The sequence below is a fragment of the Sus scrofa genome, chromosome 6 (assembly GCF_054392235.1).
Source record: "Sus scrofa isolate SSC_HxYL_T2T_F1_AM1 chromosome 6, Sscrofa_HxYL_maternal_Yorkshire_Landrace_v2.0, whole genome shotgun sequence".
In the NCBI taxonomy this organism is placed as follows: Eukaryota; Metazoa; Chordata; class Mammalia; order Artiodactyla; family Suidae; genus Sus; species Sus scrofa.
In genome coordinates, this window is record NC_139388.1 from 104,737,098 (window position 1) to 104,757,326 (window position 20,229).

General features: G+C 45.2%; 1 long non-coding RNA gene across 1 annotated transcript; it reads left to right on the plus strand.

Moving 5' to 3' along the window:
- Positions 1-697: 697 nt before the first annotated feature.
- LOC146402724 (uncharacterized) lies at positions 698-3,844 on the plus strand. The gene is made up of 2 exons (XR_014808645.1): positions 698-813; positions 2,610-3,844. It is a non-coding gene; the product is annotated as an uncharacterized LOC146402724 (long non-coding RNA).
- The last annotated feature ends 16,385 nt before the right edge of the window (positions 3,845-20,229 follow it).

Here is a 20,229-nt window from a genome sequence, read left to right on the forward strand (position 1 = left end):
AATCGGAGCTGTAGCCACCGGCCTACGCCAGAGCCACAGCAACGTGGGATCCGAGCCACGTCTGCAACCTACACCACAGCTCACGGCAACGCCGGATCGTTAACCCACTGAGCAAGGGCAGGGACCGAACCCGCAACCTCATGGCTCCTAGTCGGATTCGTTAACCACTGCGCCACGACGGGAACTCCTCCTCCTCTTTTTATTATTCCACTATGTTTATGCAGCCTGAAATTTCACCTACCTGTGATTCATTGGGATGTTGGGGGTAGAAATAATCCTCGACTTTAAAAACACAAATATGGGAGCCAGGGAGTTATCAACCTCAGTCTTACTAGTCAGCAACACCAGTGTGGGGTGGGGAGGGCGTGCGAAAGGGGAGTGGTTGACATGAAAACCCGGGGAAAACTGAACCAGTCTTCAAAATAAGAGTTTGGATGTGGATGACTCTGGCCTCCTTGAAAGCCTGGGTGTGCGGACAGTAGGAATTGAAGGAGAGAAGGTGGAGGTGGAGGTCTTCAAGCTGGCAATTGCACAAGAAAAGAAGAGAAAACGCTTCTTCCTGTAGCACATGTGTGGTGAACTGGGATGCTATACCCGATTGTCCAGCGCCCAGACTCCCTTCCTGGTTCCTCCAGTATTCAGCTGTTGATTGGTCCTTCCACCTGTCAGTCCAGAAGCTAAGGGGAGGTCTTACATCACTCCTGATTGGCTGAAGTCAATGAACACATCCCATCTCAGAGAAACTGTTAGAAATGACGCCTGACCCAATTTGGTTTCTGAGAACACACATTCTCTCTGGTTCTGAGGACGCTGGTAGGTAAAACACTTTCCTGTAGCTTGGACAGAATGATGTAAGGCTGTGGTGTCCATTCTCTTTCAGGGTCATGTAGTTTTTTGTACGTTGACCTAGAAACCTAACCAACGTGTATCATCTTCATAATAGATTTTCTTCTTAGGAAAAACAGTTGACTTCAGACAAACTTTTGGAAACCAACCTGTTCATCAATCCAAGTGTAAGAGTGGCAATTTTTGAATAATAAGAGTCATTGATATGTATCAAAGAAGTGAAGATCTTGTCTAAAATATTTCAAAAATCGGAGAGTGACATTGTGTCCTGAAGTGATATATTAGATTAGAAAGGAATATGACATCCTGATATAAAAAATGCAAGAAACGGAAGTAATTTATGAAGTGCTGGCAGCTAGTTTCATGTTAACTCTCACTGGGTGGGCACTAAATTTTTTTGGACACTGTGCGGAGATGCTTCAATAACTCATGTTATGACTGTGCCAGGTTCAATGTCCAATGGTCGAAGGTGAGAAAATCTTGGGAAGAGCAGGGGTGGGGCCTGCCCCCCATGTGGAAGAATAGGTTTATTTCAGCTCAACCTGGTATGAGTAGGGGGCCCCAGGACATCTGAAGGTTGAGATCCCTTTGGATCCAGGATGGTCCTGAAGCGTCTGCTTTGTGCATCATCTTCCCAGTCACATAATTAACACAATAATGATAAAGAGCCAGTGACTTCAGAGGACTTTCAGATTGCAAGAGGTTTTCATATATGTATCTCAGGTGTGCTCAGGAAAGCAGCCTTCCTGTTCCAGAAAAGCAGCAAACTGGGAAGGGAGAGTTCAAGGTCTTGCAGTGGAGGGATGACCCCAACACCTTTCCCAACTCGCAAGCATAAAGCTTGAGTTCATTAACAATCTAGATGTGGCCGCTATATCTTGCCTTGAGCTTCACCAAGAAAACTGAAGTCACTGGGTGGGAGTTCCCTTGTTTTCCACCTTGTGCATTGTAACGTGTCTTCATAATCATCTATACTCTCTAAATTTTGTCTTGTCTTAACTAAAAGGAAAAGATGACCCCTCCCACGTCTAGAATGAATTCAGTGCCCTGTGTTTATCCCTCCTCTTTCCATCCTGAGACCGTCTTTGGTTTCTTTGCTTCCCGTCTCTGCTCAGTTTGTCATTCTTCTGTGTTAAACCATCCTCTATACAAAGATAAAACTTGTGGAGTTCCCGCTATGGTACAAGGGGGTTGGTGGCATCTCTGCAGCGCCAGGACGCAGGCTTGATCCCTGCCCTGGCACAGTGGGTTAAAGGATTCCCAGCTTGTTGACCCAGCTTCACAGCATAGGTCGAAGCTAGGGCTTGGCTCGGATCCCTGGGGCGGGAACTGCATATGCCACAGGGCGGCCAAAAATGGGTGGGACTGGGGGTGGGGGCAGCAAAAAATATAACTTTTATCTGTGGTCACCATGTTTATCCCTTCTCTCCCTCCCCTCCATCCCTTCCCTTTTAGAAAACGCAGTCTCCTCTGGCCTCGTCTCCCTCCCCCACATATCCAGCCCTTCACCGAGTACTGCTAGTTCTGCCTTCACAACAGCCCTAGGTTTATTTCTTCTCCACATCCAAGGAAACCATTCTTCTTCAAGTCCTTGTTGTCCCTGTTACTGACCGAACTGTGCCCCCTAGCCCCAAAATTCATAGATTCAAGGCCTAACCTTCACAACGTGACTGTGTTTGGAGACAGGGCTTCTAAAAGGGTGATTAAGGTAAAATGACATCATTAAGGTGGGGCCTAATCTAATATGACTGGTATCTTTATAGGACGAGGCGATTAAGATACCCACACATGAAGAAAGACCACGTGAAGACAGAGGGAGGAAACAACCACCCACCGGTCACGAAGAGATGCCTCAGAGGAAACCAGCTCTGCCGACACCTTGACCTCGGACTTCCAACCTCCAGAGCTATGAACACCCATGTCTGTTGCCTAAGCCCCTCAGTCTGTGATACTCTGTCACGGCTGCCTAGAAAAGGGATTCAACACCCAGCGCTAACAGCTGACTCGCCACTTCCCATGCTCCCCTGTTTCCTCCCTCCCCAATGTCAAGGTCCTTCTTTAGGACCAGGAATAATTTTCCACAGCACACCCCATCTCAAAAAATTCTAGCAGCCTCTTCCTGCCTGTACAGTCAGTCTGGAAGCTTCATCCTCATGCTGAAGACTTGCTCAGGTTCATTACCACCTCCCCTTCCTGGCTTTCCTCCAGGCATCTCTGCTCCCCTCTTACCCCACTCCTTCCGCACCCCATTGAGCATGGGCTTTTCCCCAGCACACCCTTTCCTGGCCTCCACCCAGCATCTCTGCTCGCACCATCCTCGTCCACATGTCCAGGCCAAGGCCACAGGGCACCTCCCCAAAGCTTTGCCTTCATTCCTCTCTTCTCAATTCCAGAGGAAGACTGCATAGATGCTACTTAGAGGGCACAGAACCCCCCTCATCTAATTTTAGAGTTTTGTGCACACTGGATAGAACTTAACTCCTCAACTAGACTCTTACCTCCTGGAAGACAAGATCAATGTTTTACACCTCTTTTTTTTTTTTTTTTTTTTTTTTTTTGGTATTTCCTATACTTGTTGCCAGAACGCCTTATACATAGCAAGTGGATCAGTAACTATTAGAAACAGGGTGATAAATCAAAGTACAGGCTAAAATGAGCACCTATTGTAGCCTCTTCCCTAGGTGATTGAAATAACTTGTTGAGGAGTATTATAAATATGGGGTCCGGCTCACTGTCCTACAATGCGTCTAATTTACTTTTACACATCTATTGTCTTGGTTTTTATTTCTCTATCTCTTGGGTATACCCTGTGGCTTGTTTTGTTTTTATATCCAGTTATGCAGAAATGTTGGTATAGGATGCTGTTCCGTTTCACTTGGCTTCTCATTTAATTACTTTTGTAATGTATTCATTGTATTATTTGAAGTAAGCAGTTTCTGGACAACTTCCATGATGGAGTGTATTCATTTCATGAGGATTAAAAGTGGATAGCAAACCATTTCTCATATCATATATGTGTGGTTCAGGAAAAGATGCTCATGGTTGGGAACTTTTGATTCAGAGAGACTTTCCCTCTGTTTACTGTGTGGCTGAATAATTCCTCTGCTCCCAACCCTGACTGCTCTCCAGAATCATTCTGGCTTTGGCAGTGCTTGCTGGCTAGACAAATATATCACTGCGATTGGAAAAATATCACAAGAGGGACAGTTCCAGGTTTGAAAATAGGGCAATTAGCTCTCAGCGTGAAAAGGTGTGTCAGATGTTCCAGCAACGGAATGACAGATAATGTTGGCTTGAGCCAGACATAATGCCAATGCCTGAAATGGCCAGCGAGGGCACCTCCCTGCATCCTTCTGCCAGAAAGAATGACTTCTGAGCTGAACTCCACGGAATTCCACTGCTCACTCCAGGTGAACTTCCCCATGGGCACTGGTGCAGAGATGCATGGATCTGGGGGCAAATATCCATCCTCAGTGTTTTCTTGATCTATAGAAGGAGGAATTTATTGCACAAAGGATGTGTTGGCTCTTCAGAGGACTCCCCATCATAGACCTGCATGGAAGGTGTCTTCCTTTGGAGGGTTGCTTGTCCTCAGCTCTTGTTTCTGGTGGGGCTACCAATCCTGGTTCTTGAGAGGCTGCCTGGGCCCCCATAGCACCAGCCCCTTCCCAATGGCTGGTCACAACAATGAGCCCATTGCTCACCCAGACAAGGCCAGTGGGAAAACTTCGGCAGAAAGGAGGTTCTCCTCTCCTCTGAGATTGCCACATTGACATGACGTAAGCCTGGTTTTTGCAGGGCCCCATGCCAAGAGGATAGAAATTGTTTGGAAGGGAAAGAACAGGTCAACCTACAGAATCACCAAAGACAAACTGTAGAGAGAGAGAGAGAGAGAGAGAGAGAAGGAGAGAAAGAATGATGACATTATTTGCATTGCTGCATCTTGCTTACCCTGAGGCCATTTCTCCCACTGTCTTCCCAACCCCATGAGTAGACAATCACGTAATTTATTCACCAATGTGTTGGGCTGAAGAACAGCCCCTGGAAAAGAGGGTGGTGGTGGTGGTTGTGGCTCTGCCAGGGAAAGAAGTGGTCACCAGGTGCTCTGGTCAGCCTCATGGGAGGATAGCCACAGAGGTTGAGTGTGGCTCTCTAGCCCTTGGTTTCTGTCCAAGATGCTTCCAATATCATCGAGGAGATAGGACAAGACACTCAGGGAAATAGAGAACATTTTGGGGCACCTGTGCTGGCCCATCAACACACATGGTGTGCTTACTGGTTATGATGGAGCTTGGTGGTTGTGGTCCTTGATCAGGAGCTTGGAAGTTCGTTCGGCTAGAGTTCATGGTCAAAAAGACTCTCAACTCTTTAAGTGATGGGATAAAATTCTTCACCTTTTAGAACAGCTAAGACACATTTCATTTTGATTTTTCTGGAAGGTTTCAGGTTTTTATTTCTGTCTCACCCTTTCAATGTCCCAAGGATTATCAGGGAAGACTGTGCTAATTCTGGTCTTGGCATAAGCTATATGAAAAGTGTGTCTCTTTCCAATGTGGTCAAATGGGGCATGCAACAGCTTGTTCTTTCTACCTCTCAGGATCATTGTGACCAAACTTTAAGATCATCTGTGTGATAGCACTTATAAAAAGCAAATACTAAGCATTGTCAATACTGAATACATCGCCCCAGTGAAGCATAACCTTGCAGATCTGGTCTGCATGAGTCAGCATGGTCCTTGCTCAGAAATATCATGACCAGATGGACTATGTAGCCTCCATCCAGACTATTATTCTGGCCAGTGGTGCTACTGGATAGTCTACTTTTCGGTATTTTCAAGGAAATAATTTATTCAAGAAATCATGAATGAGAAATAATAATAAAGCCTTTATTTAATTTAATTTATAAAATTATTTTATATTTATAAACTCATAATACAATGTATTTAAGACAAATCAAAACCTAGAAAAGAGAGTAAATAGTGGGACATAGAGCAAAGAGAAAAAGTCAATTTGTGACAACAACTGTTGGAAGTAATTTCAAGTTCCAAGGACTAAATTCTTTTCCTGCCAATCAAGAACCCCTGGGAAGACAGAACTGATGGAGCCATCTCAATCCATCCCACGTGAGTATTAACACCTTGAGTGAGATGGTGAACAGCTTTGAAAGACATGAATCTCCATTTCAGGGATGAATATTATATTTCACATTTCATAAAGGACTTGAGTCAGACTGACTGCATGCAAAGTGATTTTCAGTTAACGCTCTTCACAGGAAGGAGGACACATTCTGCTAACTTCTGATGTGGAATGTCTGGCTCATACCAGAAAAAAAAAAAAAAAAGGTAATCATTTCATCACTTCAGTTGTCCTTTGCACAGTAAAGATACCAGGAGGATATTTTAATACTGAGCCAGGAACAAAAGGTTTCTGAATCTATCAAGATTTGTCTAAACCTAAGTTTGGTCATCAAGAAATTGTAAAGAATATAATCTCTTGAGCTTCTTGAAACTTGTCCAACTGGCAAACATAGTGAAATAAGACAAACTCATCAGAGAACTTGGCTTTGTCTTGGAATATGCCTTCTTGACTGGGCTCCCCTCATACCTCTGAATCAGTTGAGGTTTACTCAGGAAAGTAGAGACCACTCTAGTAGGTCAATCAGGAGGGGACTGAATAGAGGAAATCAGTTGCTTAGAAAATCACTGGAAGCCTGATGGAGGGGAAATTGGGGCAGCACCATAACTTTCCAGTTTGCTGTAAAGGAGTTAAGAACTGTTACAGCCCTGAGTCAGGAACCTACAGAGAATTGCTGCAGGCCCCCTAGATAAACCCTTTGGAGGCTGAGGCAAATGCCAGTGCTGAAGCTACTGATAACAGGTCTGGTGAGACCACAGCCATGGCTTCCAGAGGAAAAAAAATATGGCTCCTGTCACAGTCCCACTTTCCAAATATCAAGTGCATCTCATTGATGGGATTGTAAATGTATGCAGAACACTCCTGGCAAGAAGGGGAAATGGAGTTTCTGAATTTCTGGACTGTGAAACAGGAGAAAAAAGCACAGAAGGAAATATAGTGCCATCAGATAATGCCCAGCCCAACTTCCCTGCTCACTATTTTTAGTTTGGTGCCCTTCCTTCACCAACAACTTGCCCTTCCTAGCTTCCAGCCTCTGTACAGTTTTGATTGTGCTTGTCCATTAATCTTTATCATCCTGGATATCTGAGTTTCCTGGATGAAAAGCAATGACCAGTGGTCTTCAAAATAATTCTCCATTCAATTCTATTTTATTTCCTTTGGACCCAGACTTCCCCAAAGCCTTCCACCTCTGTTTTGCTTGATTTTTTTAAAAAAATGCATAAGTCAACATTCTAACATTCAAACAATATGCATCAGATGTATTAGATCTGACAACAGATGTTACTATCATAATGAAAGCTATTGAAAGCATAGTTGCTATGTCTGATTCAAAGTGCATTAATTCAATTCAACACATCCATTTATATTTAACAAAAGGCCCACGATGACATTCTGACACACTTTATCTGCTCTTGTATCTAATTTTTGTGAAAAGTAAAACCAGGCTAAGAAAACAGGAGGAGGTAATGATGGGCGAGGAGAAGGAGGTAAAAAGAGCGAGAAAATTTTATTTGAACATTCAAGAAAAAGAGAGGAAATAAGTTATGCTACATTTAGTGATAGTTTATGTCACCTTGGAGCAATAAGGGAGGTGGAGAAAATGAAGTTCTGAGAAGGGTTGGTGACTCAACCTGGCCCCCGACTGCACATCACTGCTGTGCTCCCACCCGCCAGTGGGGGCGCTAGAGGAAACTAGCGACCAGGAGGAGGAAGCGGAACGCTATCCCGGCTTGCCCCCTCTAAGCATCTCCCGGCTATGCTTCCTCATCCACAGTGGCACATCCTCTCCACAACAGCTGCCAAATCCAGTTTGTGGTTTTTCTGACCCTCACAGAGTCACTCTCATCACATAGGCTCAGAGACCTCCACTGATCCCCACCCACTGAACTAAACCTTAGAGCTGAGACCCTGGACTGCCCTAAGCTTCCAGGACAGACGCCCAAGCCACAGGAGGGGTAGGCAACTGCTCCTCTACCACCACCCCAGAAGGATACCTTGCTGTTCTTTTGTCTCTGGTTACCTAGTTAACAGTTTATGCATAGTTGACAATTCCTTAGATTAAATTCTCTCTCTTAAAATAACTGATGTGGTTTTCATCTCCTGGCTGGACCCTGACTGATGCAGGAGCAACTAGCGCTTTGGGATACAGGACGCCTTGTATTTGCTAAATGAGTGATTGCAGGAATGAATGTGGGCACCAAAGCTGGGTAGCTAACCAAAGGCTGTCACTGCCAGTGGGGGTGAACATAGTTGCCTCCTGGGAGGCAGCTGGGTGGCCCTGGAAATTGTTCCCAGAAACCCCCTTGCTTGCCACAGAATCCCACCCAGCTTTCCCGGGAGGCCCTTTACGTGCTCCAGACTCTGGGCTTCCTGGACGCTGGGTAGCAGCAGACTCCCGTCCAGGGCAAAGGGAGTGTCTGTACGAAGCCACTTGGAACAATGAGGAATGACATCCAGTTCTGAGTGTATATACAGCACTTCCGTCGTCTGCCAGATGGGCACTTACCACTAACTCCCAACTCTGGCAAATCTCAAACCTCATATCCAGCTCGAGGAAAGAACAGAGCCAGGGGAGAAGCTGGGTTGACTATTACCCAATTGAAGTAACACAGTAGGAAGCAGATGAACCTGATTAAAGAAAATGGAGTACATTTCTGGCTTGGCAGAGGAAAAAAAAAAAGTGCATAAAATTTTAAATGCACCTGAAATTTTCCACACTTGGAAGCTGGAATCCTAAGACGAGAGCGCCACCTGCTGTCCATAGTTAGACCTACAAGTCGTGGCTATTTCAGAGCGCATGCCCAGAGACAAAACATTCCATGTTAACTCTTGTTGGAAGCCACGCAATCGTGATGACTAAGTCATTTAGTTCCCATAAGACGTTTGGCCTAGCTCAGAGCAGGTGTACTTAACACAGGTCCAGAATGACTGCAAAGGAAGTATGTTCTCCAGCGTCTGGGTCTTTGAAGTGATGTCCAACTCGAGATTGGAAGCATGCCAAGCCTTTGGGCAAAACTCTTGACCTATGAAACTGAAAACAAGTAGTTAATGCATGGAAACACATAGTTATGGCTGTGGATTAGAGAGAATAAGAAGATTACAGGAGTCCACCCTCCGTGAACCATAGGATGTTAGAAACAGGAGTGTTCTTTGGATTTTTTTTTTTTTTGCAAGAGTCATTGCAAGCCTTAAGAGTAGGTGAAGTGATTGACAGCTAATAGATACCATTTTAGGATCCTGGAGAGGATGGTGCCTATAGAAGAGCTTTGAAACTCTAGAGTGGTGTTGATGATGATAATGATAAATATTACTTGTTAACCCACTCCCTGGATGGTGGGGGCAGGGAAGAGCACCTTTCCTGATCAGTTTCTGAAAACCCTAAATAAGAGGTAGAGCTCCTTTAGAAAAAAATTCAAGGTGAGGGTTAAAATGCAAATATCACAGAAAATAAGAAAACACAGACTCACATGTGTTAATCCAGACAGCAAAAATTTTAAATTAAAATTGTTCTTTACTGAGAAAAGTTTGGAGAGGTACATGCCTGTGTGTGCTTGTGCATGTACGTGTGGGGTGGGGGGAGGTGTATGGGTGGGGAGAGGTCTAGCACGGGCAAAATAGACATTAAAAAAAAGGGGGTTGAAGTTCCTCTTATGGCGCATCGGAAACGAATCCAACTAGGAACCCTGAGGTCGCGGGTTCGATCCCTGGCCTTGCTCAGTGGGTTGAGGATCCAGTGTTGCCGTGAGCTGTGGTGTAGGTTGAAGATGTGGCTTGGATCTAGCGTTGCTGTCGCTGTGGTGTAGGCGGGCAACAACAGCTCCAATTCAACCCCTGGCCTGGGAACCTCCATATGCTGCGGGAATGGCCCCTATAAAGACAAAAAAAAAAAAAAAAGAAAAGAAAAAAAAAGGGATTGACAATGGCTCTCACATCAGGTGGGCAGAAGGAAACACAAAAAGTACTCATGATCAGGACAGGTGACCTCAGACTTGCATGGTCAGAAGTGGGGCACAAACCTCTTCCTTCTTCTGCCAGCTCAGCCCCTCCACCTTGCAGCCTGGGACAGTGACCAGGGGCCGTGAGAACGACAACCTTGCTCACAAAGTCAGCAATCTGTATAACCTCGGGGAGAGATGTTAGAAAAAGACGGAGGGGAAATGGGCCCAAATATGTCGGTTTCTATAAGAAAATATGTTGCATTTATATTTAGAGAAAACACTGTAACAGCAACAGCAACCAAAGAAGAAGGTGGGGCCAGATGTGTGGACATGTATTTGGAACACGTGGGGGGGCCAAACCCCTGGTCATCCTGATGGAGCTGATGGGTGTGGCATCTTGACCATGGGCTACGTTGGCAGACCCTCCACCAAGCTCACTTCTGCTCTGGGTCCCTCATCTCTTCATAAGGATGAGTGTCATCCCAGCAGACACATAATTAGCTAGGAGATGAATGCATTGGGAAGGTGTAGATGGCTGAGAAAATGTTTCTTTTTTACAAATGTATCATGCATGCTAGTATTTGGAAAAAAAAAAAAAGCATATTGACATAAATTCGTTCAACCATTATTCCTGGATCAATATATAATTATCAGCCCTGAGCTGGGGTGCATGTCACAGATGCAGCTCAGATCCTGCGTTGCTGCGGCTGTGGTGTAGGCTGGCAGCTACAGCTCGGAATCGACCCCCGGAACTTCCATATGCTGCAACTGCAGCCCTAAAAAGTAATACATGTATATACTTTTTTTTTTTCGTATATGTGAAATTATCAAAGGCTTACTTTGTGCTTCTAGTCACTGAGGTTTCAGAAGAGAATAAAAATGTCTCTTTCCCCGTGGACCTGCCCTTCTCCTGGGAGAGATATAAAAGCAACAAGGAAGGAAATGCCTGACAAGGGTGCGTTCATGGGGCTTTTTCTGCCAGGTTTCCACTCATCAACTTTTTCCTCCTTTGTTCTCACTTCCTGTGGGACTTATTTCTCAGCTGGTGGTGGATGTGTGACCTATTCCCCTGTCCCACCGCCAGGAAGACTCCCCACGTGATCACCTGTATTCACACCCTCTCACTGTGCTGTTGACCAAATAATCCCTCATGATCTGCTGATCTGGGGGCAGTGTCAAGTGAGAGTCATGCTTCTGAACCATCAATGGTTGGGTTTTGTTCCGTGAGATTTCAGTGTCAAGTCTATTTTCCAGGCACCCAATTTCCTGAAATCGCACATTAACGTGGCTAAGTGTGACATTTGGTGATTCCCCGTGAACCGAGAAATCAAGGGACCAGAATTCCTCTTCTGCATGTTCACACATCATTTGCCATAGGAGCCTATAAAAGTCAAATTAATTTCTATGCTGATATGACATTTTCATTTCAGTGGTAATTGAAGGCTTTCTGGGCCAGAGAAATGTTCCTTAAGGTAAATCGTGAAAAATTATTAAAGCGTGTCAGTCATAATAGATATTTTTATGATATTGATAACATTGGCTAAGCAGACCTATTAGCCTACCGTTCCTCAGACTCTGCTCACAGTCTGGGGGAGGAAGAGGGGATAGGACGGCCGTCTCTGAATCCTCCGTCAAAAACTCTCTCCTTCTAGAACCTCGGCTCCCCCATTTCTACCTACACCGTTAACCTGGATTAATTTTTCTGCAAAGCAGTTAACACTCTCTGAAATAATATATGACGGTTACAAAGCCACCTAAGGTATGGGACACCCACGAACACTCCGCCGTCATGCATTTCCTTCCTTGTTGCTTTCCTGTCTCTCCCCGGAGAAGGTAACATCCACGAGGAGAAAGACTTATTCTCCTCTGAAACCTCAGTCACTCGGAAGCACAGCGTAAGCCTTCAGTAATTATATATTGATCCAGAATGATGGTGGGACAAATATATGTCAATATACATTTTTTTAATATTGGCTTATATTTTTTTTCCATTTTAAGTAAACCCGGATGTTTCTTGTTGATGCAAAATGGTTACTGAAATTAAGTAGGTGCTCTAATTGAACTGCCATGTCTGATACATTTATAGAAATAAAGCATTTCCTCAGTCATCTATATCTTCCCAACGCAGTCACCGCCTACCAAACTATGTGCCTACTACAATGAAAATTATCCCTGATGAAGAGAGGAGGGGCCGGGAGCAGAGGTGGGCTTGGCAGAGGGTCTGCCAGAGTAGCCGTGGGGAAGATGCCACGCCCATCAGCTCCCTCAGGTTGCCCAGGGGTTTGGCCCCATGATGTCCTGTGTACATATCCACACATCTGGCCCCACCTTCTTCTTTTGCTGTTGTTGCTGATACAGTGTTTCCTCTAAATATAATAGCAACACATGTTCTTAGCGTAACTAACATATCTTGGCCCACTTCTTCTCAGTTGTTACTCTAGTATCTGCCCACGTGTGTGTATGTGCACATATTACAATTTACGTAGTACTGAATATACAGATTCAGTTCTGCATATTTTCCCTTGGCCTTCAAAACTGACTGTTTTTCGTGGCTCTGTGTTAAGGTTTGTGTTTTAAATTTTCTGTTAATGCATGACGTTCTTCCTGTCCTTTGCAAAGATTTGCAAGTCATCCTAGTTTAAACCTAACAAGAGATTTCTTAAGTTATAAACATATTATTTCACATATATTTTCCTAATTACTGGAGTAAAAGCACAATATGGGAGCCTTCATGGTCCCCAGAGTTCATACTGCTTTAATACAACACCCACCCCGTATTCCAGACTTTATGAATAAAATCTGGGGTGTGACAAGTTTGAGCTTATTAAATAATGGCTTTTCTCCCCAATATCCCTCTCTTTTAAATTTGAAATTTTCAGCCATTTTCAAACTAAATTTATATCAAATGTGTAGGTTTATGCTCTACTGAGAAGGTTTCATTGTTCACCATTAGTCTTTTTTTCCTTTTTTTTAAATCAAATTTATTTTTTACTAGGGTGCAGTTGATTTACAGTGCTGAGTCAATTTCTGCTGCACAGCCTAGTGGCTCAGTCATATATACATTCTTTTGCTCATAGTATCTTCTTTTAGTCTATCCCAAGAAACTATTGCAATTATCCTTTCATTAGTTCCTTTCTTGATTGGCTAGAGGAGAGCTAAAGCAATTTTTGCCAGAATGGTACATTAATGTCTTGACCTTTGCCTATTCAGGAATATCTATTTTCTCCATGAGAAAAAAAACTCAGCTGGGCAGGTATGTGATGGTACAATTGCCCTTTTTCACAATGGTAAGGGTTCCATCCATAGATTCCGATATTTAATGATTCACTGAGGCCGCCTTCATTTCTGAACTTCTGTAGGTAACCTGTTTTTTTTCTGCCTGAATGTTTATCGGATTTTTTTCAAAAATATTATGATGACACCTCTTGTCACTGATGCCTCCCCTTGGCCATCTTGTCCTAACCGCACTCTCAGGTCTTTTTCTCCTTTCAGGTTTGGGAACATGCTTCTCCCCTCCTCCACTGCATCTTTGATATTATTCCTTCTGTGCACCTGTTCGGTCCCGTTTCTGGAGAAGAGCCCTGACTTCCCCCGCATGTCCCGTCTCTGTCTCTCTCCCCTCTTTTAACCACAGCAAGGGCTCATCTATACCCCATGTCATGTCAGTTTCTCACACACGCATGCTGGTTCTCCCGCATCTTAGCCACATGAGCGGATGATGATTACCTCTGGTTTGCAGACAAAAGATTTGTCCAAGTCCGTAGTCGCAGTGCCTGCTGGGGCTGAGCTTCACGTCCATGTTTGTAACCCTGAAGGTCATGCTCTTTGACCCCCCTGCAGCACTTCCTTCCTTTCCTGTCAAATCCAGCTTCGTCCAGGTTTTCACATGTCATCTGCTCTTTTCTCCCTTCTGAGGGAGTCTCTCAGCTTTGTCTTCCTCTCCATTGGTCTGTTTCTGAGACCTCTGAGCAGTAGGGCTCTGCTGGCCTTTGTGCGTGACTCTGGTCACAAAGGACTTTGGGGTGTCAGGGGACGGGTGGATCTGGGGATGGCTCTTTCCAATTAGCCTCAAAGCAAGGGTGCCCCCGTCCCCTCCTGCTTCTCAGCCTCGCCTCCACAGGCCAGCTGCTGGAAAGAAGGGCCCAGCTGGTCCTAAACCTGGGAGCACACGTGGTCCTCTCCAAAATGCAGTGCTCTTTCCTTGTGAACCCAGAGAGACGAAAGGTGTTTCCTGACCTTTCTCTGCCACGTCCCAGGAGTGTGTTGCTAGGTAGAAACAGCACATGTCTCATTTTTCCTACTGGAATTTTCCTTGGTTGTTTTCCATTTATTTGTGAGAGGTGGTTGAGAAGAGACCAAATGCAAAAAGGAAACCACTGAAAGAATGGAGAAGAGAGAATAAAGTCTCTGGGAAGAGACTCAAAGCTACAGGGAAGCGCCAAGCGGGAGGGAAGCAAGAGGTAAGTGTGATGAGCCAGGAGTAACACTGTTCCCCAGGGCCAGAAGCACTGCCCCTCACTCCTGGGGAGCGTTAGTGTCCTGGCTGCTTGAATCAGGGACGAACTGGGCATCGGAAGCAAAGCTGTTTCAGATCTTGTGTATATATATCAGCGTTCTCCTATTTTGTCTGGAGATCTTGAAACAACCCTCGCCATTGCCACACTCACATAAACAAAAAGTCAAGTGTCAAGGGAATTGCCAGGCACATATGTGCTCATTTTTCAGTCTCCCAAACCCAGCCCGTCTTGAGGTTTCAAAGGCCAAGAGACAAGGGAAGCTTGCCATTCTCTGCCATTCTAGAAGAGCATCTTAAAACAGCTGTTGTAGGTACTTCTGCAAAGTAAGGGAATATGGTTCTCGCCCGTTCCTTGTCTAAATCGAAACATTTCAGTGATGCAGCCAGTGAAATGGTAGCCTTTGGCCTCTGGAGGCTGTGACAAAACCCTGCTTTGCTGGCAAATCACAGAGCTGGTTATTTTCCAGCTTTTGATAGATGTTTGGCCGCTGCCCCAAACTGTATAATTGGCATCGTCTATTTCCATCAACCCCTGATGCCACAGATGATGCTCGGGAGCCACCACACAGGGAGGAATGTGCTATCTGGGTCGGGTTAATTAGATAAATTTTTTTTTTTTCCGTTTTTGGCTGCCCCACAGCGTATGGAGTTCCCGGGCCAGGGAGCAGATATGAGCTGCAGTTGTAACCTGTGCTGCAGCTGCAGGTCCTTAACCCCCTGTGCCCAGCTGGGGATGGAACCTGAGTGCCCGCACTCCAGAGATGCTTCTGATCCCATTGTGCCATAGCAGGAACTCCTAACTGAATAATTTTCATAGCCTGAATGCACTGACCAAAAACCCCAAAATTCACCCCGGGTTTGAAAGAATGCATCAATGAATTATTTGTGCCAAGAGTCATTTCCCTGGCCTCCCATTTGGTTTCCAGCTTTTCTTTGCAAGTGGGAGGCACAGGTGGTGAGTTCAGAGCAGGGCTGGTGAGGGCGGAGCAGAGGAATCACAAAGTGATTGGCAGGTGGGTGGAGTAAAGACCCGCCCATGCCACATGCAGCCAGTGCCGCCCTGGTGACTTTGCCCTGATGCTCTGGAAGGACTTACCAGCCAGTGAAGGGGGCCGCTGGGATGCAGGGACAATTCAATGGTTTTTGTCTCTCTTAGAGGTAGGACTGTTTGATCATCACACGAAAACCATCCAGAAATGGACACCAACCACCTAATATATAAATTAATAATGGTGCCATGAGCTGATTATCTAAGCAGTTTGGTCTTGAAAAAAACAACTCTATTTATGGTGAGCCTGGGAATTCTAAATAAAGTCTTCTTTCTCTTTTTGCTTCTCTTGATTTTTTTCTTTGGTGCTGTTCAAGAGAAAGCTGAAGGTTGGCAAAGCCTCAGCTGATCCTGGTTTTGTGAACAAGCAAACCAACCACCGGGCTGGAGGATGTCTATTGTCTGTTTCCTCCATTCACAGCCAAACCACAAGGTGGGAGATGAGAGAGGGTCCCGTTACAGCATCCTCCACCTGTGGAGGGAGCTTGCAGGAGACCCATGCAAGTTCTGCCCATGAGGGAGCGAGAGAGAGCAATTGTCTAGGTGACCTTAAACCCATGGTTTGCTAATTAAAAGAAAGCATATGCCAAGTTTCCTGAGAGGATGAGGGAAGAGGGACCTCCCTCCCCTGCCTCAGGGAGACCCCATGATTTAGGGAGCAGCCTTCCAGAATGTTCACCCACACAGCCATCTCACCAAGGAGTGCTTTGAATTAACAAATGCGAACATTCCAACATTTCTGGAGGGATTATTGCATCATGTTAAGTATTTCATTTATCTGACATCACCCTACTGACTCATGGCTGTAATTTATTAAATTGGCCTAGGAAAACTATTTGATCTCTTTTCACAGCAGGGCTCAACTTTCCATGTCCTCTTCAGCCTACACCTGCAAACGGGTTTCTTCTTTTCTGCCTCCATCCGGTTCCTATTTCCTGCCAGGTTCAAGTGCAGGTGGGAAATCCCGGCTGTGGGAGTGGAGCGGGTGGACAGGTTGAGGGAGGGAGGCAGAGGGAGGTGGGGCACATCAAAAACTGGTGGATGGACGTCTGGTCAGTCTCGTGGACAGAGTCAGGACTCAAGCAAAAAGCATGGGGAAAAGGCGGCCATCCCCAGGTCCAGATGCCCAAGGCCACAGCAGACAGCAGGCAGATGACTCTGATCCTTGGAGCAGTCGGAACACCTCAGTCAGAAGTCATCCATGAGCTGGTTCCACCGAAAGCTTCTTGGTAGGATATCAATGCACCTGTCGCCTCTGTCTTCCGAGACTGGCTCCTTCTGTACATAGGTATGTTGTCCACTCACTTGATGATGATTCGCAGAACAACTCGTATGTGCTAGTTATTTTAGAAAGCAAGGATGATCAAAGTCTGACTCCAGGACACATGGACTCACACGGTCAGGTGACATCACTGCTGTTTACCTGGTCCCAGGTGCTTTAGAGAGATCATTTCCAATCCTGCCACCCCTGCAAAGAGCGGGATTATCAGCACCGTGTTATAGATGAGATGGTATTTTCTGTGATTTCACGCAGCCAGGAAGTCACTGGCTTAGCACTTGGACTCTGATATTCATGACATCAGAGCCCGTGCTTTTGGCCATGGAAGGAGATTCGACCGACTCTGAAGAAAGGATTATCCTTTATCCTCAATGAAGAGTAATGGCTGTTATCCTTTGTCTGAATCTACAGTCAAAGGGTCTGGACACCCATCTAGGACTTCCACATGAGTCAAAAAGTGACACTCCGTCTTCTGTTCTCCTGGGGTCTCCTGTGAGGAGCTGGGGTTTCCTGCCGTGCTGACATCTGTGGCCTTAGGTTCTTTCGTTGGAATCTCTTCCACATTCCGCACTCTTACACCTCCCACACCGGGAAATCCGGTCTGTGTTCACTCACGGAGGCTCTCTTCAGGCTTCAGTGGGGAGGAGAGCATGGTGACAGACCAAAGTATTTTGGCTCAATGGGAGATCTTGGTCACTTTTCAGAGATTTTAACATCTTGGATAAAAAGGCCCTATCTACCCAGGAAGCTGAGTTGGGCACAGGCAGAGACACGCCCATGAGGGCCAAGCTAATGGGAAACTTCTGTTGCTGTAATTAGATAATTATATGGAAGCATTTTGATTTGTACAATACAAATAAGCCTCAATCCCAGTCCTCATTCGGCCATATCCCCTCTCTGGTCCATGGAGCTCAAACACAGCCCACAGCAGCCTTTAAATAATGGCCATGTCACTTCTGCCTTGGTCCTTTACAACTGGACACTTTACACCCCTTCTGAGGGGCACTGCTGCCTCAATTACTACTCCCTGGGGGTTTTCAGAATGGATTCTTTTTTTTATGCTTGCATTTTTTTATAATTAGAGTATAGTTGACTTACAGTGTTATGACAATTTCTACTGTACAGCCTAGTGACCCAGCCATGCATATATATACAATTCTTTTTTTCATGTTATCTTCCATCATGTTCTATCCCAAGAGACTGGATATAGTTCCCTGCGCTATAAAGGTGGACTTCATTGCTTATCTTTTTTTTTTTTTTTTTTTTTTTTTTTTTTTTTTTGGCCGCACCTGCAGCATATGGAACTTCCCAGTCTAGGGTTCGGATTGGAGCTGCAGCTCCCAGCTTACACCACAGCCACAGCAACGCCAGATCCAAGCCGTGTTTGCAACCTATACCACAGCTCACGGCAAAGCCAGTTCCTTAACCCACTGAGCGAGGCCAGGGATCGAACCTACATCCTCATGGACTCTAGTTGGGCTTGTAACTCGCTGAGCTACAAAGTGAACACCTGCTTATCCATTCTAAATGTAACAGTTTGCAACTACCAACCCCAAACTCTTGTCCATGCCACTCCCTCCCCCTCCCCCCGTGTGGATTCTTTTGATTAGATCCACCAGGCTAGATTACACTAAGGAATGTGTTATATCTTACAAGTAGTTAACTGATCTGCTGTGACCTCAGAATAGAAAGGGAGACAAATAAAGCTATCCTGTGACTTACATCTCAAGAAAGAACGGTCATCTTCCAGTTAAATAAATCTCTTTAAAACAATGTGTTTTCAACTATTTAAAAATAGAACTCCATTTCCAAACTGGATAAAAGTAGGTCTAACAAAATACGAATAGTGACTACTTCTGGGATGGGATCAGAGGTGAGATTAACTTCCTTATGAATACTTTTCTATTTCATGTAGTGTCTGGAGTGAGCATATACTATTGTTGTAATCAGCACAAAGACAATAGACATTCTGTCAAATCTTAGTTTTTGAAGTGTTATCCCAAACACTCATGTTAAAACTATGTGTTAGAAATTCCCTGGTGGCCTAGAGTTAAGGATTCAGCATTGTCACTGCTGTGGCTCGGGTTTGATCCCTGACCTGGGAGTTTCTGCAGGCAGTGGGGGCAGCCAAAAAGAAACCTTTATGTTACACATACATGAAGTTACTTGAACGCTAGAGATATAAGCTGACAGTTTCATAAAGTCCGAATTCCAGTCTCTAGCACAATGGCCAAACCCAATTGATTCCACATAAAACAGGTACAAATTCTGGGTACTATTTTTTTTTAATTGTTAGAGATCCTACAGTGACCTGGAAAGTGGGGATTTAGAGAAAGAGAGGAATCACCCAAGCAGGTATTTTCCAAACAAAATATTTGCCCAACCAACGTGACCCTGAGCCGAAATGTCCAGCCACAGCATTTTAGGGCAGGAGAAAAAGGAGACAGAGCCTGGGATCAGCCCGAGGTAAGATGTCTCCCCTGCCCCTCAAAAGTGCTTATTTTCAACCACGGCGCTAACCCTCAAGGTAAAGGTGAGATGGAAATAAGTCCACACCCCTCTCCCCAGGGGATCCCTAGAAGACCCTCCAATGTTAAAGACTTGGGCAGGGGAGAGAGAGGAAATTACCCCCTGGAGTTGATAGTGACAAGCCAGTCCTCAAGCAAGTGTCATCACATTCACAGCTCCAAACTTTGATCCTGAACTTGAGCAGAAAGCCGGCCCTGGCAGGAAAGGCACCCAGGAACCAGTGAAAGCAAAGGCACATCTGCTCTGGAAGAATTTCCTTCCCACCTTCAACTCAGCTTTCAGAAGAATCACTCAGTTTCTTCAGATAAAGCTTCATGGTCAAAAATCCTAACATTTCAGGTTGGCAAACCTATGAGCAAGAGGCAACAGAAACCGAAATTGGCAGAAGTGGATAAGGCGTGGATAAGGCATGAGGTGTTGGGTTATCAAATGATGCACAAAAAATAAATACAATGTGTTCAGTGACATGGAAAGGATGGAAAGAAAAAGGGTCAAACATAGTAATGGGGAACAAGAAAGAAAGATCTAGGAAATGGGATTAAGAGCCACGTAAAATTTCTAGCAATGAAAAGTATAACAGGTGCAATAAAATTTAATGTATGCTGTTTAACCGATCAAGACTCAGCTGAAGAGAAATGAGTGAACGAAAAGATGGACCTGGAGTTCCCGTTGTGGCTCAGTGGTTAACGAATGTGACTGGGAACCATGAGGTTGTGGGTTCGATTCCTGGCCTTGCTCAGTGGGTTAAGGATCCGGCGTTGCTGTAACCTGTGGTGTAGGTCGCAGATGCAGCTTGGATCCCGAGTTGCTGTGGCTCTGGTGTAGGCCAGTGGCTACAGCTCTGATTGGACCCCTAGCCTGGGAATCTCCGTATGCTATGGGAAGCGGTCCAAGCAATTGCAAAAAGACAAAAAAAAAAAAAAAAAAAAAAGATGGAC